The 8,027-nt window shown below is 41.7% G+C and overlaps 1 long non-coding RNA gene across 1 annotated transcript; it reads right to left on the reverse strand.

The window, feature by feature from the left end:
- Positions 1–3,334: 3,334 nt before the first annotated feature.
- LOC148057555 (uncharacterized) lies at positions 3,335–6,839 on the reverse strand. The gene is made up of 3 exons (XR_015699077.1): positions 6,661–6,839; positions 6,418–6,475; positions 3,335–3,499 (listed from the first exon to the last, which is right to left on the reverse strand). It is a non-coding gene; the product is annotated as an uncharacterized LOC148057555 (long non-coding RNA).
- Between the last annotated feature and the right edge of the window lie 1,188 nt (positions 6,840–8,027).

Here is an 8,027-nt window from a genome sequence, read left to right on the forward strand (position 1 = left end):
AATAAGAATGGACATGAATTATATTTTTTAAATTATTTACAACTTCACAGTGTCTGTGGCTTTAAATTATTGATGCTAGTGACAGCAACTGTCAATGAGACAAAGCTTCCACTGAAACAGCAGCAGCAGTGTGCTATGGTGCTGGGAACTGGTTTGGTTCATCCCTTCCAATCCTTCTTATTAAGGAAAAATGTCACTTCTCTCATGTTAGGAGAGCAGAAAAAAGGAAGTAAGATCATTATTAAAGAAGTTTCCTGCAATAGTCTTTGATTACAGTGTGATTCTCAGAACTCTTGGGATAGCAAAAATGTTCTAACTGAGCATGAAAGAGGTTGATCTTAGCAGTAAGTGCCTGCATAATATTTGCTATAACACTTTTTTTACATGTAGGGTTATAGCAGCAAAAAGGTCCCTGCTGCACCACAAAGGATGAGGAAACACTGTGTGTTAGAGAGACCTTAGGGGGCACATTTGTCCCCATCTACTCCCCACAGTGCATTGTCTAGGGCAGTGTAACTCCACTTTCAGGCAATACCTCCAGGACAAAGGTGTTAGCCTCTCCAGATGTGGTAGATGGACTTGCACCTCTGTTGGTATAGCAGCGACAATCGGGAGTACCGCAGATCATCTGTCTTCTTTATTACTGTTGCTCTCTCCAGCTGACCTATGCAGCTGTAATCTCCTGAATCTGTCTGTCTATATCTGACAGCTTCCTAATAAAGTTCTGTTGCTTTAGGTGCAAAAGGACACGCCTGTTTTAAGTATGGTGGTGTAGGGCTCTGTTTTTCCTACTGGTTTATTCAAGTTCAAAGCAACCACACACTAGGTGAAATTCATGAAGAGAAAAGGAGTACCTTGTGTTATTTGGATCTGGGAATTTGGTTGGACCCATTACTGCTGAAAAGAGAGAAGATTCCTGATGTGAAAACATCGGTAAGCCATGTGTGTGTGCTGCATATGTACTTGCAGAGTGGAAGAGAGCTGTGTGGAATATGAAATTGCATCCTGTACTGCTGGGGATCAGGTGCTGAATTGTATAAAGACAAGTGCTGTATTAAGAGTGGGGAAATGACTGAAGAGTGATTCTCTGTAGAGAATGATTTTCAGTGGAGGAGGAGAATCATGCCTCTTTTGTGCACAGATGGAAGGAGAGAATCAGAAGTCTTCTGCCATCATTTAGGAAACAAAGATCATCTTAATGACTTACAAAATAGTAATAGGCACATGGACACATGCCGAGGAGCCTGTGAAGCTGCAAGAAATGAAGTGTGTTTTTATGGTTCAGGTTAAATCTCACTACAATGGGCTTGGATTAATATTGAGGCAATGGCTGCCCTCTGGTTGCAGGTCACCAAAATGGCAGGAGTCCTACCACCCCCAGGATCTAAATGGGGCTCATCTGTGTAGCCTAGAGGGCCTTCCAGCTCTGCAGCTTTACATTGCCCAGGGCACTGGCCTCAGGGGGCTATCCCTGGCCCATCAGCCATGCAGACCAGAGTGGCCTGAATCTACATTGCTCAAGGGGCTAGTCCCTTTTTGCAGCAGAACAGCCACAATACGTAGTGTTTGACCTGAGCCCCAATATATTAGACATAGGAATTATAAAAAACCAGGTTTTCCTTTTTCTCCACCCCTTCAAACTACCTGAAGTAATGACAGCAGTGTTGTAACAATATAATGCAAATGCACTAAAGATAATCAAGAAACAAGGACTTGGGACAATGACAGAGAGCTAAGCTATTTGACAATGCAAGTGTCCTGTACAAGACTTAAATACCCAAGAAAAGATTTGCATAACTGCATTTGGGTGGTTGTGACTGCAGTATTAAGGTGAGAATTTAAGGGGTCAGCAAAAAAAGCCAGCAATAGGATCTGGTAAGCTGGCCCTTGAAAAAGCCATGTGAGGAAGGTTTTCAGGTGAATCCCCTTTGGCTAAAGAAGCCATGACTAAAGAAATAGTTATTTGATTCCTTCAGTGCTTAGGGAGGCAGAACACTGCTTCAGAAATGTAGAAGATTGCCAAAATAACTAAGATGCTTGATTCCATGATTGGTTTCTCTTTTTTCTACTAACCCCACAGAGGCCTGATGTTTGGTTGCTTAGGTCAACTGTGTCTTGGTCCCACCTCCTCAAATCGGTAATGCAGCATATTGCTCTGCCACCATTTACCTGACCTTCATCGTGGTCATGGCAAGAAAGTATGCAGCATATTGACAGCGGCCTCACAGTTTCTTTCTTACAGAAAGATCCTTCCAGCAGCTTTTGCTGCAGTTAATAGTGAGACTGCTGACAACATAAGGAAATGGATCACATCATCACTTTGATTCTGTATAAAATATTTAGTGTTCAAGGGCATTGGCTATAGACTACTGACATCAGGTAGCACCTACAGAGTGAAAACATTAAGGTTTTTTGATACTAACTTGCAGGATCCAGCAAGAATATTTCATTTTGTAGTTTAACCATAGTTAGTGGCATAACAGCTGCAGAAAATGCAAAGACTTATTTTCTTTATATAAAACACTGAGCAGAGGATACTAATGGGAAGATCTCATTGATGATATGCCATGAAGAAATGAAAGCTAATGAAATAGAACTATTCGTATAACATGGTGCAAAGAAAGCATTTGTAAGCAGAAAAATAGCATTTATTTGTCTAAATCTATCTGCATTTCTCTTAAAAACCGAAAATTCACTGAAGTACACAGATGAATTCATTACATTATGAGAACCATTGCATTTAACATTTTTCACAGAATCTCTGTACTGACATACAACTGTGTTCATTAGGACAGATTTTTCTCACCCATCTCGTACGTTTATTGTCCTTGACTGCCACTGAACATAATGGGTCCGAGGCCTTTCATGCGTCCTGGGTATAGGGAGGGCTCTCTGCAGTGACAAAGCTGAAATGTGTCCAACTATATAGATTCTTCTGTCAAATGCAGGTAGATTTCTCCAGAACCTGGCTACCTGAGCATCTCAGTCTTTTTGACATATATTCTCATATCTCCCAGAGGGTTAGCAAAGGACCAATACATAGCTGCATTATTCTTAGCAAACTGGGAACTGTTGGTCATGTCTTACAGGTAGGGAAACCGGGGAACCAGATGGTGCCCAAAATTAACCAGCTGGTGAATGACAGAGCTAGGAACTGCAGATCTCCCAAGTCCTAGCCCAGCGCGCCATCCATTGGGCACTGCCTAGTTTACATTTTACAGAGGAGGGAATTAAGACAAAGAGAAACAAAGATTTTTGTCTAGGTCATGAGGACAGTCAGCCCCAGCAAGTAGAACCCACCTCAAGACTTTTACTTAGGCTAGTGCTTGTCCCACTGAATACTACTTCTTTATGGACAGAAAGATCCCAGACTGAATTTACCTCACAATAGCACAACGGAGGAGGCAGAGATCTGAGCAGGTGCTGTGGTTCCTTCAGCTCGGGGGAGAATTATTTCTGTTTACACTGTTCTTTCCAAAGCCATGGCTGGAAGGCTGGCCTAGGGAACAAAACCTTGGGTTATCACAAGTGTAATACTTTTTGTGCTCCAGCCTCTCAATAACAAAGGCTCCTGTTCATACAGGTTTTGGGTATGGACTTTTTCCCCTCTACCTAAACAGAATTTATTTTTCTGATTTACATGTTTAACTAGTTCCTGTACAGGAAGATTTAAAAACGAACAAAAGGCACAGTAAAGAACAGCAGGTGGTGCTGTAAGATTGGGATTAAGCACTCTCCTGACTCCAGCTCTCTGTAGTTGTCGCTGAAGAGTGAGGAAAACAGGCTGAGCTTTTCCTCCTATCTGTGTAAGACAGGTCTATAATTAGAGACTATGCAGATATCATGACTAAGACGGTTGCACTCAGAAACAAAGAGAGATATTAAGCTGTTTTATACCAGTAATTTAGGTGGCTACTTAATATCCTGGAAAAACATGGTAACAGGGTCAGCCCAATTCAGAGAAGGCCCCTTTGTTGCCTGCTTTTGGGCTTTTGTTAAAACTTCATCTGCGAGATATTCTAGGGCTGGTAGAAACCTCAGTCTTAAGGTGAATTTTTGCCAGCAAAAAACCCAACCAACCAACCAACCAACCATCACTAAACTCTACTTAGGAAATGGAAAGTTAAAGAAGTGGACAAGAGGTAGAAGATTCTTGCCTTGAACTCCAGTGGAAAATAAATGGGAATTTTGATTTCCACCTCCCCTGCCCTACCTCTTACATTCTCTTTCTGTTCATACCCATAGTAGACAGGAGAATAACAAATCCACCATCAAAAAATTTTCAGTTTCACCACTGTTAGCACAGTGCTTATTTGCTGTCTCTTCAAGCACCTGATCCCCAATGTGGTACAAAATGTAGTTTTACACTTCACTCAGTTTCACAAAACAACGGGAAAGTTTGATTTTTAATTTGTGTCACCACATTAAAAAATCAAGTTTTAACTAGCTCCTCAGAGGAGCCTATGTCAAGCTCCTCACCAAGTTCCCATAGAATGAAGCTGGCCCTCAGCCTTTACATGGCATGGAATAACATTGTGTTACATTTTAAGAGGCTTGTGCTTTCTGCATAGATTATTTCTGTGGACTACAATGTAGAAAAACCTTAGTAAGAAGAAATGCAGATTTCAGTAACTGCTATCAAAGATCTAATGCCATGTAGACATGCATAAAAATAGCTTTACATACCAAAATTATTGTATCTACATCCAAAGCAATAGGATGAGAATCTTTACAAAGACCAGAAAGGGGGGAGGGAGGGGAGAGAAAGCACCCAATTTGCCATTTCGTAGTAACTTATAATAAATAAAAGTCTATTTAGTTTTCCTGTTTTGTTATTAGTACCCAGTAGATCCTATAGCAAACCTGACATACGAAGTGACAAGGAAAGGCATGAAAACTTGGGTTTAAATTTAATAACTCAGAACTATTCATGCATTCAGTTAGTATAACAGTTATACTGCTTTATCTTCCGTTTATTTTCCTATGGGGGCAGAACTGTAAAACACAGACCCAATGTTAACAGATGACAGTTATTGTAATATCTGTAGACTTCAGGAAAAGTAATTCACAGGGCTCTTTAGTGTTAGGGTTTGTTTATTTGTTTTTTACTTTTTCAACACAGATAGAAGTACAGTGACATTTTCTCTGTTTTTGCTCAAGGACAGAACTGTTTATAATTCTGTTCTTAAAATCACAGAAATTTAAATGTCTATTTTAGAAACTCAGAATTAAAAATTTCTTCTAGATGAGAATTAGAGAGGAAACAGAGAAGTTTGTATTTCACATATTTTTCAATTTGTGAACAGACACACAGGGAAATCTCACAAATAGAAACTACCAATATCACCCTTTCCTCACAAGTTTTATTGTTATCATGAAAGGCTGAATCAACAAATGCTTTAGAGAAATATTAACAGATGCTATCATCAGATGGAAATTCCTGTGCCCTATTTTGATGCAACAATATTATAGGTAATAAGTCAAACACATTCCTACATTAGAAACAAACTCAAAAATCTTTATGAATTCCTTTGGCATTCATTGAAGTGTTTCATATGGCTTCAGAGTAAACCTCATGTAAAAATTTCTTAACTGGAATAGCAGCCTATCTGGCTGACTGCCTTTAATTACATGTCAGAGGAAACTTACTTGTAGACCCCTATTAGCAGAAAACTACGTGTTTAAATGCAGGATTCCACTGCTACTATGTGTGCTGTTATTTCTGGTAGCTCTGTAACTGAATGTTTGGATATAATATTTGAAATGAGAAGTATGATTTTCTTCCTGTCTCGGATGGCTGTTTAACTGCTTGTGACTTCTCCCTGCTGGGCAAACACCCATCCCAGCAGGAACCTCGTTTAGGACTCTCTTATATGTGAAGTCTCTATACTGCAACATCATTCCCAACTACGTTTAGAAAAACCTGTTGCATGTTATGTGCCTTTCCTCTCAACTATTCTCAGTTGTTAGCATGGCTTCTCCAGATGCTGTTACATTAAGGACAGCAGCTTGCTTTCTTCCCTTCCTTTCTGTGCTTGTGGAGTGAGATTTGACAGTCTTCCCTGGGGACTTCAGACTAAAGTTTTGCATTTGAGAAAGTTGTCACAGAACTTCTCCTGCCTTCCCAATTCCCTCAGCTATACCCTCTGCTAGTTTTAATCTTGTTATATCTCAGCTCAACACATGTCAGCTGGGAAGTGTTTGAGCTGAACATGTTTAGGCCATATTCCCCTCTGATATAAGGGTGGGAAAGTACAGACCAGCCAATCTTACTCTGGGTCATCTAACATGGCAAGTATAAATTCTTTTCACTGAAAAAGCACAGATGAAAATTTGTATTTTATGGCCCCTGCATAGATCCAGGGTGAGTAAAGGTCACATAACTAGAGATCAAACTCCTTGCATTGACTTACTTACCCATACAACTCAGGTAGGTCTTTTATCAGGAGTTGCCATGGTGTAAGGTTGCTCTTTTCTGCAGGGAGAGAAGAGATTGTAGCTGTCAGAAAGCAGCATGAGCAGGGCTGCGCCACGACAGGGGCCAAGCCAGCAGCCATAGGTGACCCCAGAGCAGGCGAGACCCTCATGACAGGGTAGCATCCCACAGGGCCCAAGCTGGGTGAGCAGAGCTGGAGGTTTGAAACAGGATCCATCAACAACCTCTGTCATGGTGAGGAAATAAGCCATGTCCAGGGTCTGGCCAGAGACAGGGCTGGAAAACAAGGCTGCACTGCAAGTCCCAGGTCCATCCAGGAGGCAAGCCTGGAGACCAGCTACCTACAACACAAATCCAAGCTCCACCCAGGAAACAAGGACAAACTCAAGAATGAAGACAGGCACTCCTGTGACTCAACCTAGACAAGAAGGAGGTGTACTGGGCTGAGCTGAAATAGGGCTCCTGGGCCAATGGGCAGAGGGTGTGGGGAGGCTTCAGGTGAGGCTGGTCAGGGCTATTAGAGCCCACAGGGCCCTGACGGTAGCAGGTGAATGCCTGGCTCTTTTGTGATTGACAAGAACATGAGCTGCAAAGCAGCTGTTCTTCAGCTAAGAAATGAGCTGATGTACATGAAACAACAGGCATCAAGGGCTGCACACTTTACTGATTTGAGGGCATGTGTCAAAGTCAGGGGCTGATCATCACTCTCCATCACCCACCGGGAGCTGCCATTCCTTACTTGCTTCCTTTCAGAGCTCCCAGTGACTTCCTTCATGCCAGCAGTTGTGCCTTCCTTCCTGGCATATGGCAAGAGTCCTCGCTGCTTTGCTCCCTCTGACTGTGCACAAAGCAGCTGGCAAAAACAATCAGATTAAGCAGAACTCCAGTGGGAATGGTAAGCTCTGAATGATTGCTGATCACCTCCTGGTCTTTGTAAAATGGAACAAGAGCAGAGCTGGAGTGAAAGAATGGAGCAACTAAAAGCTCCATTGGAGCCAAAACTCTCTGGAGATTTGGAAAACTCACAGGAAGTTTTAAATAGCATGTCACGCTGTGCTTGCAAGTATCTGTATTAGAATGCCAGCAACAGAGGAAATCAGTTAGAAGGTTGCCCTATTTCTAGAATAGCTGTCTTTAAAGTGCTTTATGTGCCTAATAATTTCCATGTAGCTCAGACAAAAGTAAAGCAATGCTACGACCATTAGAAGGAAATTTGGAGAGTATGGCACTGCACAACTACAAACAGTGAAAAAGATGAACTGAAGGTGAAACCAGAGAACAGTCTGTGACAGAACTGAGGCTGAAGAACAATTTTTAAGGGCTACATATGTTCCCAGCAGGAGGTGAGTCTGTGAGCAGAATCAAAAAATTCTGGGGGCTACTACAGAAAAAATCAGAATTAACCCCTCATGAAACATTTTGAGTTCACCAGGCAAAGAAAATCAACCAGTCCACAGTAATACTATGGAGGATGGTCAGTGCTCTGAACTTGAAGACATAAGAAAATCCAAACCACTATGAGCCACCTGAGGCAGAAAATCATGCAGAGCTCAAAGTTTCAGACTGGCAAAAACAGCAAGTGGAACTGGCA

Source organism: Nipponia nippon, unplaced genomic scaffold, assembly GCF_047370975.1.
Source record: "Nipponia nippon isolate SJK-2023a ecotype South Korea unplaced genomic scaffold, ASM4737097v1 scaffold_1, whole genome shotgun sequence".
Classification (NCBI taxonomy): domain Eukaryota; kingdom Metazoa; phylum Chordata; class Aves; order Pelecaniformes; family Threskiornithidae; genus Nipponia; species Nipponia nippon.